The sequence below is a fragment of the Microtus oregoni genome, unplaced genomic scaffold (genome assembly GCF_018167655.1).
Source record: "Microtus oregoni isolate MIOR12 unplaced genomic scaffold, Mior012 000050F_ref0000143, whole genome shotgun sequence".
NCBI classification, from domain to species: domain Eukaryota; kingdom Metazoa; phylum Chordata; class Mammalia; order Rodentia; family Cricetidae; genus Microtus; species Microtus oregoni.
In genome coordinates this window covers 10,559,676-10,571,333 of record NW_024543256.1, presented here as the reverse complement: position 1 = coordinate 10,571,333, position 11,658 = coordinate 10,559,676, and the positions used below count along the sequence as shown (strand labels likewise).

The 11,658-nt window shown below is 45.7% G+C and overlaps 1 long non-coding RNA gene and 1 pseudogene across 1 annotated transcript; one reads left to right on the top strand and one right to left on the bottom strand.

Moving 5' to 3' along the window:
• The first annotated feature begins 1,691 nt into the window (after nt 1-1,691).
• LOC121437028 lies at nt 1,692-4,911 on the top strand (annotated as a pseudogene).
• Nucleotides 4,912-4,928: 17 nt separating this feature from the next.
• LOC121437027 lies at nt 4,929-10,701 on the bottom strand. Its single transcript, XR_005972919.1, has 3 exons — nt 10,640-10,701; nt 9,278-9,491; nt 4,929-5,049 (listed from the first exon to the last, which is right to left on the bottom strand). It is a non-coding gene; the product is annotated as an uncharacterized LOC121437027 (long non-coding RNA).
• Nucleotides 10,702-11,658: the final 957 nt, after the last annotated feature.

The following is an 11,658-nucleotide window of genomic DNA, read 5'->3' as shown; positions in this document are numbered from 1 at the left end:
ATATTCAGGTTTTTAAATTAACTATAAGAATATTTTTACTCTTTAAATGGGTTCTATTTTTCCATTAGGAAAAAATATTCAATAGGTTATTAAAAAGTAAAAAATGAAAATAAAAAGCAATGCTTTTAAATGTGCTTATTCCTTTTAAAATTTCTTTCAGTAAATTAAATTGTAAGGGTATTATGTGACTTAGGCGAGAGAATAGAGTGCTATCATCATCCATCTCAAGGCTACAAGTACTCTGCCCCTAAGTAAGCATAATTGCGTTTTTCATTTTCTGCTTTTGAATGCTTTTTTCAGGGAAGTCTGTGCACCACATGAGTACCTAATGCCCACAGACAGTACCAGACTTTATGAGATCTCTCGGAACTGGAGTTACAGACAGTTGTGAACCATCGGGTAGGTGTTGGGTATCAACCCTGGATCCTCTGGAAGACATCCAGTGATATTAAAGGATGAACCCTATCTTCAGACCCTAGTTTATTTGTTGTTATTTTTAAACATTATTTGGGATGTCTTTAGGAATAGTTGCATCATATCTGCAGGTAATTTTGGCTCTGTCAGTTGGCTTGAGGTTTCTTGAATGTCAGAAAAATGTAAAAATGATTACAGGGTGAGGGGCTGTGTGTTCCCTCTCATATCCATTTCAATGCCCTGTCTTTCTGTCCTATTTTGGGACAAACAGACCTCCCCATGCACAAATATAAATATAGACAATCATATATCGCAGGATACAAAAGTCAATCTAGAATGAACAAATGATCTACACAGGACTAGGGAGACATCTCAGAAGTTAAGAGTGCCTTTTGCTATTGCAGAGGACCTGACTTCAGTTTCCAGCACCCAGTTCCAGTCTCTGAGCAACAGTGACAGGAACCCCAATCTTCCCCCCTTCTTAAGTGAAGAAGGGTTAACATTTTAATTAAAATGAGTTTTGTGTCCCAAAGTTTAAAACAATTGTTTAGTCTGCACCTTAGCTCCAAAGCAAACCAGAATTCAAGCTGCAGAAGCAGTTTAGCATTTGTGCTCCAGGGCAGGTGGGATTTCTGAGTGAGGTGAGCTGGATTCAGCTATCTGGAGCACATCCTGGCACTTATCTCAGCCGCGTCTCCCTGACTCTCTAGAGGCAGTATGACACCCTGCAGAGTGGAGCAGCAGGTTCTGTTATCAGGTGCTCCTCTCCTTGGGGGCAGGAAAGGCCGGACCAAGGACCTCTCCCCAGTTGCCTCTGGAACTCCTTTGTGGGGCGGCTGCAGCCTCGACATCATCCAGATCCAGATTTTATTTTCTTTCTGTGAAAAAAGCATAAACATATCATCGACCCAAAATATATATAGGTCGGGTTTTTTCATAATGCATTGTAAGGGCTTTTTCCACCATTCCCTAGCAAAGATCAGCTTGGTGTTATCATGCCAGATCTGTTTGCATCAGGATGTGCTTGCAACTTTTATGATTTGCTTTGAAGGAACCTTGTTATGCTCCACAATTTTTTTATTAGCCCTATATGCAGTTCTTCCATTGGAAGAGCCATTTGTAAAATTTAGCATAAAAGGCACGCCCGCAAGGGACCCGAGGGGCTAGTGGCAGCGGGGGAGGCCATGAGGACAAAGGCGCTGAGGGCAGCAGACCTTGGCGCCCCAGCCCCCCCCCACCCGCCGCCGCCATGGGCATCAGCAATATGAGCCCAGGAACCCGCCTGCGGGGAGGATCAAGGCAGAGGGTTCAAAGGCTGGGGAAGTTCTTGGAAGGCGGCCACTTGGGAGATCTGTTCCTTCTCGAGAGTCTAATCCAGCACTGCCCTTGGGAAGGAGCTCCCCAAGGAACCCCCACAACCTCATGCTGGAGGCAAGAGTGGACATGCTCGGCTCCAGTATGATCATCAATGGCCCGGCTGCAGACCTCGGTGCTAAAGAGGCCAGCAGGCCCTCGAAGAAGCAGCCTGGCAGCGTCCAGAAGCCTGGGCCATCCACCCGAGACCGAGCCCCTCAGCATAAAGGACAAGATATCCAAGTGGGAAGGCAAGAAGGAGCCACCTACTCCTGAGCCTGCCAGGCCAACGGAGGGCCAAGAGAACTACTTGCCACCCTGCGGGGTAGAGCGGAGAGGCAGCGAGGTCACCAGAACAAAGAATGGGTTGAGGCTTGAAACAGAGAGCTTGGAAAATGACAGCAGAAGGACAGCAAAGACCACGTGTCAGGACACAGACCGGTGGCCAGGCCTGAGGCAGAGTGATGGGCAGCCGGAGCCCAGCCAGCGCCGAGGTGTCGAGCTGAAGCCCAGTGACTTGCGTTTTCAGAGTGACCACCTCTCCGCGCTCAAACAGGTCAGGAGACTGGAGAAGGCCTTGAAGGATGGCTCTGCTGGCTTGGACCCCCAGTTGCTGGGGACTCGTTATTCCCCACACTGCCTGACAAAGCAGAAGAGGACCAGCACATTCCCGAGAGTCCTGGAAGTGGGGGTGCTTTTGCAGCTGGCCGCAGGGCCCACCCCTTGGAGGACAAGGAGCCAGGCCCTGAGGCTTCAGAGGAGTGTAAAGGCCAGGAGAGTGTATACCCGGGCTCCAGGCAGTGTCCCCGAAGCCTTTCATCAACCCCCTTCCCAAGCCCCGCAGAACGTTCAAACATGCAGGAGAAGGGGACAAGGACAGCAGTCCTGGGAGCTCAGGCATTGGCTTCAGGAAAGAGAAGAGAAACCTGCCTCCCCTGCCCTCTTTACCTCCCCCTCCCCCACCGCTACCCTCCTCCCCGCCTCCTACTTCTGTGAATAGAAGACTGTGGACTGGGAAGCAGAGACCCAGTGCTGACCACAGGAAGTCCTATGAGTTTGAAGACCTACTGCAGTCCTCCTCTGAGAGCAGCAGGGTGGACTGGTACGCACAGACCAAGCTGGGACTCACATGCACTTTATCGGAGAACGTCTACGAAGACATTCTAGATCCACCTATGAAGGAAAATCCGTATGAGGACATCAAGCTACATGGCCGCTGCCTGGGCAAGAAGTGTGTCTTGACTTTCCCTGGATCTCCCACCTCTTCCATCCCGGACACTTTCACCAAGCAATCCTTGTCCAAGTCTGCATTTTTCAGGCAAAATTCAGAGAGAAGAAACTTCAAACTGCTGGACACCCAGAAGCTGAGTCGGGAGGGAGCTGGGTCCCCAGTGAGAGCCAGCCCCCCCTAAACAGCTAGCAACCCGGATGACACTTTCTTTAACCTCGGAGACCTACAGAATGGCAGGAAGAAGAAAAAGATCCCCAGGCTGGTATTGCGGATCAATGCCTTTTATGAGGCCCGGAGAGGAAAGAAACGGGTGAAGAGGCTATCCCAGTCCACGGAGAGCAACTCAGGAAAAGTGACAGACAAGAACAGCGAGTCTGACAGCGACACCGAGGAGAAGCTGAAAGCCCACAGCCAGCGCCTGGTCAATGTGAAGTCCCGCCTGAAGCAGGCCCCTCGCTACTCCACGCTTGACCGGGATCTCAGCGAGTACCAGTAGAGGCAACTCTTCGAGTACTTTGTGGTCGTGTCTTTGCACAAGAAGCAGGCAGGGGCTGCCTATGTGCCAGAACTCACCCAGCAGTTTCCTCTGAAGTTAGAAAAGTCATTCAAGTTCATAAGGGAGGCTGAGGACCAGCTGAAGGCAATGCCCCAGTTCTGCTTTCCTGACGCCAAGGACTGGGCTTCCATCCAGGAGTTTACCAGTGAAACATTCTCATTTGTCTTAACTGGAGAAGACGGGAGCAGAAGGTTCGGTTATTGCCAAAGATTGCTGCCTGGAGGCAAAGGGAAGAGGCTTCCTGAAGTTTATTGCATTGTGAGCCATCTGGGATGTTTCAGCCTCTTTTCAAAGTTCTTGGATGAGGTGGAAAAGAGAAGAGGCATTTCCCCTGCTCTGGTGCAGCCCCTCATGAGGAGCATCATGGAAGCCCCTTTCCCAGTCCTGGGCAAAATCATCGTTGTCAAGAACTTCCTGCCAAGCTCGGGGACTGTTGTGATTGAGCTGTGTTGGCCCCTGGACTCCCGGCTGGAGCACGTGGATTTTGAGTCTCTGTTCTCCTCCCTCAGCGTCTGGCACCTCATCAGTGATTTTGCCTCCCTGCTCCTGGAAAGGAGGGTCATCTTCATTGCGGACAAACTCAGCACGCTGTCCAAGTGCTGCCATGCCGTGGTGGCGCTCATCTACCCCTTCAGCTGGCAGCACACCTACATCCCAGTGCTGCCACCCGCCACGATTGACATAGTGTGCTCACCCACGCCCTTCCTCATCGGGCTGCTCTCCAGCTCACTGCCGCTGCTCAGGGAGCTGCCACTGGAAGAGGTCCTTGTGGTCCATCTCATCAATGATCGGTTCCTCAGACAGATGGAGGACGAGGATTCCATTCTGCCCCGGAAGCTTCAGGTAGCCCTGGAACACATTCTGGAGCAGAGGAATGACCTGGCCTGTGACTAGGATGGAGGCCCACTGGACTGCGTGCATGGCCCTGAGTTCAGCCCCTTGAATGCGGTGGCGTCTGAAGCCTTTGTCCGATTCTTCGTGGAGATTGTGGGCCACTATTCCTCGTTCCTGACCTCGGACGAGGAGAGGAGCCTGCAGCGAGAGGCCTTCAGAAAAGCTGTCTCCTCCAAGAGCCTGCGCCGCTTCCTGCAGGTCTTCATGGAGACCCAGACTTTCCGTGGCTTCATCCAGGAGCGGGAACTACGCAGGCAGGATGCCAAAGGTCTGTTTGAGGTCCGAGCCCAGGAATACCTCGAAACCTTGCCCAGCGGAGAACACAGCGGAGTCAATAAGTTCCTAAAGGGTCTGGGCAATAAAATGAAGTTTCTCCACAAGTAATAACCCTCATCTTGGTTCAAGGGAAGACCTCCTCCACTGGGACCACACATTTCCAACAGAGGTCTGAGAGGCTGTGGGCTGAAGGCAGTCCCAAGCCCCAGCTCCTCCTAGAACGGGGCCTGCGAGCTGGGCACGTGGCAGGTGCTCAGGACAGCCCTGGAAGGGACCTGCCAACATGCAGCTGTTGTTACTGTGGTCGGTTCTGGGATCTTTATATCTAGGTATTAAAAGAGATTAAAAGAGAAGAAGAAAGGCGTTTGGGTCTTCATTCTGTCTTGCCAGGGCTAAGAAAACTCCCTCCTGCCCTACCTCATCTCTTCTGGGTCAGCTGTTGACAGCTGTGGAGCCAGGAGGAGGGAGGAGATAGGTAGAGTGGCTGCCACCACCCATCCAGGTTCTTGTGGACTGCTCTATGACGCCACCTGGTGGCAGAGACCGTGAGCTTCGCTGTTCTTGACTGGGTTTTTTTTGCCCCTTAGAAGGAAGTCACGTAGACCTGTTCTTGCCCTAATACCACACATAAAAAGAGGAAAACTTGTTAATTGTTAATAAAATATTCTTAGGGTCCTGAAATGGATATCTCCTGTGGCCTAACCGTGACACTTAGACCTCTGCTGTGAACCTATTCCTCATAGCTGACAGACCTTTCAGGCTTCTGTAGTTGGTTCTCTTATTGAGAGGGAAGAGCTGGACAAGGTCACAGTCAGATGACCTGTGTGGGACAGTGGGAGTCTGTGAGTCCTGTGTGTACACAGGAAGGGTCTCAGGCTGGCCTCGGACTACCACCCCAATACTGTGGACACCCAATGGATTGTATGAGAAAGTAACTTCTAGCCCACATGGCCTGGAGTGGGGCGGGAGTAGTGGGAGGGGGTGTGGCTGAGGCGTTGGGGGAAGCCTGAGTGAGAATGTGAGCATGGGGGCTCACACAAGCGCCTCGGTTTAGTTAACTTTCATGATAGCAATGCTCTGTGTATTTTTATACTGCCCCTAAGTGATCACTTTTAGGATTTTGGAATATACAGTCTTTTCTAACTTATTTTCTATTATACTGTTTTACTTAAGAACTCCAAGTGAATGAATAAACAAATATCTTTATCAACATTCCTAGTGAGTGTATAATATTCTATAATATTATGAATGTTTTTGTATTTGATATAAGCATAAAAACAAAAATAAATTTGGGGAAATGTGCTAAAAATTAGCATAAAATTCTTTAAGGGATTTTTTGCTATAACATTAGCAAAATACAGTTGTGTGAATTGTAGCAATGATCTGGGAAAAGATTATTGTTTTTGCCTTTGAATTGAGCAAAGACAATTGTCCAGGAACCAGTCTTAAAATTATCAATGAATCTATTGTTTAGTATAAGAAACACTGATCATAGTCAATATTCTGTCAAACAATTTTTCAGCTTTTATCCTGTCCTTTTGTATCAGACAGGCTACTGTTTTAAATTAAGAGTTTAATATCTTAACTGGCAAAACTGGGAAGGTTTAGCCACAAACAGCATTTTTTTATAAAACTGTTGTAGAATAAGTTTGTACTTAATATACACACTTGCCATAGCTGAATTATAATTAATATACTGTATTTGTTGATTATTGCATACTTTACCTTTTGATTTATATTTTACCTTCTTGAGTATCTGTTAGGCAGCTTGCTTAAGCTTTCTATTGAAAACTGTTTTTTTTTTGTAAGAATTTTATCTATTGGCTCAAGGTCCCTCATAAGACTATTATAACTAGAGCTTTAACCATTGGACATCCAACCAAAAGTTTGCAAGCTATCCTCCTCTTAAGTTTTAAGTCTGCCTTACAGATAGGAAAATGGAAAAAGGAAGCATTTTAACTAATAATGCTGGCCTCATTAGACACCAACATGTAGAAGAATGAAAATAGATCCATATTCATCTCCATGTACAAAACTTAAGTTTAAATGAGCCAAAGGCCTCAGCATATAAAAATTATGTTGAACCTCACAGAGAAAAAATTTTTTGAAGTACACTTTGCCACATCTCAAACACAGCCTCAGTGGCACAAACATTGTGAGAAACCATAAACTAGATCTCTTGAATTGAGAAACTTTTGTATAACAAGGCTATAGAGTGGGAAAAGATCTTTACTTACCATAAATCCCTTTCAAAAATATATGAAGAACTCAGGAAATTAGTTATTAAAAATTAATCCAATAAGAATATTTGTTACAGACCTAATCTGAAAACTCTCAGACGAACTTAAAAATGAGAGACACCTAAAAAATGTTTAAGCAGAACATCCTTTAGCCCTCAGAGAAATGCAAACCAAAACTCTGAGATTTTATTTTATCCTTGCAAAAATGACCAAGATTAAAAATTACTGCTAACAATTTATGCTTAAGAAAATGTGGGTAGGGAAAAAACTCCATTGCTGGAAGTGCAAACTGACAGTCACCTTTGGATCACACATAGTATTGAAAAACCTGGATAAACCAGACTCCCTCATCAGGAAGAGAAGGATCAAAAATCCAGGACTAGCCTGTTCAGCGACCCTGTACCAGGAACTGTCTGAAGACAAAGCCAGACCTTTACCTCGAAAAACGGGTTTTCCAGCTGCAATTATCACAGTACTGTTTTAGGAACTAGTGGATTATGACCCTGGGAGTGGTCCCAAGGCAGGCAGCTGTCCTCCTGCGACCACCACTGTATTTTTGGAATTTATGACCCTCCTGGACCACTGGGCTGTGGCCCCTTTTCAAAAATTTTCTCTTTAGGTCACTAGAGGCTGAACTCCTCCCCCCACCCCCCCCAACTAAAGCCACGTGCACTACCTCAGCAAGGCCGGCCTCCAGCGAGCCATGGGGAGACCTGAGTGAGAGTCTCCCCAGCACTGGGGGACCCCCATTATGTCTATTTTTTTAAAATTAGGCAAATATTTACCTCAAAACTTAGCAATAACCCTTTTGGGCCTAAATACAAAGTTGTTTAACCATAAGACCATGGGCTCAGACTTGCTTACAGCAGAGTTACTTATCATAGCCAGAATCTGAAAATAACCCAAATGTACCTCTTTTACACCTAGGATAAATGAGACATCATCCTTTTAAGTATCCATGAATACCACAAAATATCTTGGAATAACTTTAAGCAAGCAGGACAGAAGTTTGAGTCCCGTAATCTCTGCGTGTGAAGGCAGAAATGTTTTTTATTTTTAACCATTATCACTTGGTAGAGTATAACTCCTGCCCTTGATAAATTTAGTGAGAGGCTGGAGTCTCAGCAGTTTAGCCTGAAGCAACACCTGTCAGCAGGAAAGAACCTCAAGCTGAAACAATACGACTCCCACCCAAGAGCGGGCCGTACAAATGGAAAAACTTGTATGAGAATTTTAAATCTTGAGAGATCCCCTACTTTCTTGGGAAAGCAGAAGAAACACAGCAAAAATGACAATTTTACTGAAAGCAATCTACAGATTCAGTGTAAATGTCCATTAAAAATTATAGCAACGGGCTGGATAGATGGCTCAGTGGTTAAGAGCACCGGCTGCTCTCCCAGAGGTCATGAGTTCAATTCCCAGCAACCACATGGTGGCTCACAACCATCTGTAATGAGATCTGGTGCCCTCTTCTAGTGTGTGGGCATACATGGAGGCAGAATGTTGTATACACAATAAATAAATAAATTAAAAAAAATTATAGCAACATTTTTCACAGAACTCACATACAGATTTTAATGTAAATGTTCATTAAAATTATAGCAAAACTTTTCACGGAACTCGAAAGAACAAACCTCAACTTTATGAGAAAGAAATGAAAACTCAGGATAGCCTAAACAATTTTAAAAATTTTCTGAATGTATTACAATCTTTGATTTTAAAACTTTTTTACAGAAACACAGTACTGAAATTAATCTACCTTAGATATAAACTTAGACACCTACAAACTAAAGATTTTTGACCAAGAAGCAAGATTTTTAAAAATGGAAAAGAAGCATATTTACTGTCCTAAATGAAGCTGCAGCTTTTTGAGTCTAGATTCCTTTATAGCAAACCTGCCTGTCAGCTTTTGCTCCATATGGCAGGGGGTTAAAGACATAGGCTCTCTAGCCCTAGCAGCCAGCCTGCTTGGCAGGCATAGCTGTGTGGATTGTACCCTAACTTCTCGCATCTCGAGGGACTCCCTTTTGAGTCCGCAAGCAAACACATAAAGCAAACACATAAATCTCTCTTTTTGACTCTTACTCCTCTCTCCCTGATTGATTGATTTTTTTTTTTGAGACAGGGTTTCTCTCTGGCTTTGGAGCCTGTCCTGGAACTCGCTCTGTAGACCAGGCTGGTCTCGAACTCCCAGAGATCCGCCTGCCTCTGCCTCCCGAGTGCTGGGATTAAAGGCGTGCGCAAATTCCTGTATGAATTTCTCTTCCTTTGAAAGTCCCATATCTTTTTGGACGACAGTGATCCTGCGCCTACCTCATTCTGCAGATGTGTCTGAGTTCTACAGCCACAGAATCTTCTTTTATCTTCTTGTTGTTGTCCCGGGACCGCGCATCTTCATCCAATAGTTGGCCATGCTCCGAGTCACTGGTTCGGGCGCCACTGTAAACCGCTTTGGGTGGGTTACTCAGTCTAGGGTCTGTAACCCACCTGGCAGTTCAGCTATTCCAGGGTCCCGGAGAGGCACTATCTGGAAGATATGGGGGGAAAGAGGAAGAAGGCTAGGTAGATTTGTCGAAGCCTGCGCTTATTAGAGACAGTTTATATTACAGTTTATATAGGGTAAGGAATTGGGGGGGGGGCACAAGGGCCTGGACTCTTGTCGCATGGTTCACGTAGTTCACGTTGGTCACTAGGCCAGGAGGTTACATTCTGTCAGGTCACATAGGCGGGGAACTCACAACTAGGAGTTGACACACCTAGTTCTCTAGATAGTTTGGAATGTGGGGCGGGTTCCACTAACAGATAGCTCTCCATTAACAGCCAATTTGGGTATGGGGTAGGCTCTGTCAATAGAACGATTCCTAACACAATTAGGGGTGTGGGGTTCTCTGCAGACTCCCCAGGGTGATGGTCCCTGTAATGACTTTAGGAGCAAACAGCTCCTGACACCCTATCTTCAGACTCTAGTTTATTTGTTGTTATTTTTAAACATTATTTGGGATGTCTTTAGGAATAGTTGCATCATATCTGCAGGTAATTTTGGCTCTATCAGTTGGCTTGAGGTGTCTTGAATGTCAGAAAAATGTAAAAATGATTACAGGGTGAGGGGTTGTGTGTTCCCTCTCATATCCCCTTCAATGCCCTGTCTTTCTGTCTTATTTTGGGACAAGCAGACCTCCCCATGCACAAATATAAATATAGACAATCGTATATCGCAGGATACAAAAGTCAATCGAGAATGAACAAATGATCTACACAGGACTAGAGAGATATCTCAAAAGTTAAGAGTGCCTTTTGCTATTGCAGAGGACCTGACTTCAGTTTCCAGCACCCATATGGTGGGTGACAGATGTCTGTAACTCCAGATCCAGGGGAACTGACAGTCTCTTCTGGTCTCAGTGGGCATCTGCACTCAAACGTGTATTTGGCACACACAGACATACAGGCAGACCCTCAGTAAATAGGGAAAATAAACCTAAAAGAAGTCCAAATTACAACCTAAACATGAATCTTGTAGCAGAATACAATTGGATGTTCAGGTTCATGAATTACAAACAAACTTCTTAGATATGGCAAACCCCCTTTCATTAAATGAAGAACTGGAGTGTTACGAATTCCATAAAGTGAGAAAATATCTATTCTTCCAAATATATGATAGAAACATATTTTTCTTACCTGGGAAAATGAATGTGGGAAATTGTATATCAGATGACAGTCTTCTTGTATCCAGAATACAGAAAGCTTCTAAAGGAGACACTAAGAAAATAGACAATTCAGGAAATAAAACTTGACCAGAAGGGTGAGTAGATGCTCCACTAAGAGAAACATACAGCAGCAACATCCTTAACACTTAGGGAAGAGAGACAGGTTGTAGTAATAAGGGCGGCGGGGCTGCATCCCCGGCACCCGGCCGCCCCCACGGCTAGCTTTACCCAAAATAATTACACGGAAACTGTATTCATTTAAACACTGCTTGGCCCTTTAGTCCTAGCCCTTACTGGCTAATTCTGTTATCCCGATCAACCCATCTCTAATAATCTGTGAGCACCAGTCTTACCGGGAAGATTCTAGGTCGGAGCTTCATCTCGTGTGTCTGCCCAGGAGCGGGGCATGGCGTCTCTCTGAGGCGTCTGCCCCCGAGAGGAGAGCTGTGGAGTCTGAACTCACTTCCTCTTCCTCCCAGCGTTCTGTTCTGTTTACTCCTCCCACCTATCTTCTAACCAATAAAATGGGCCAAGGCAGTTCCTTTATTAGCCAATGACCTTCCTCCATCAACAGGTGACTCTGAGGGGACTCTAGACAACCCCATAAAATACTCAGAAATAAAGACTTGTCATACAAAGACCTGGCAAGTTTGTGGAGGATGACTCTCCCATACCCACTGCTGGTGGCCATGGAAAACAGGATGATAACTTGGAAAAATCTTTTTCTGTTTCTTCATATGTTAATTGTCATCTGGCCATCACAACCCAAATATATGACCTGGAGAAAGAGGACATATTTTCTTTTAAAGACTAATTTATTTCAGTTCACAACAGCTTTATATACAAGGCACTGAAATTGAAAACAACCTCAGCAACAGACAACAGGCAAAGACTCATTTCCCAAAACCAGCATGGCAGTTTTCAACTGTTAACTCCAGTGCCAAGGGATTCAATGTCCTCTCTTGGCTTCCATGGGCAACAGGCATGCAT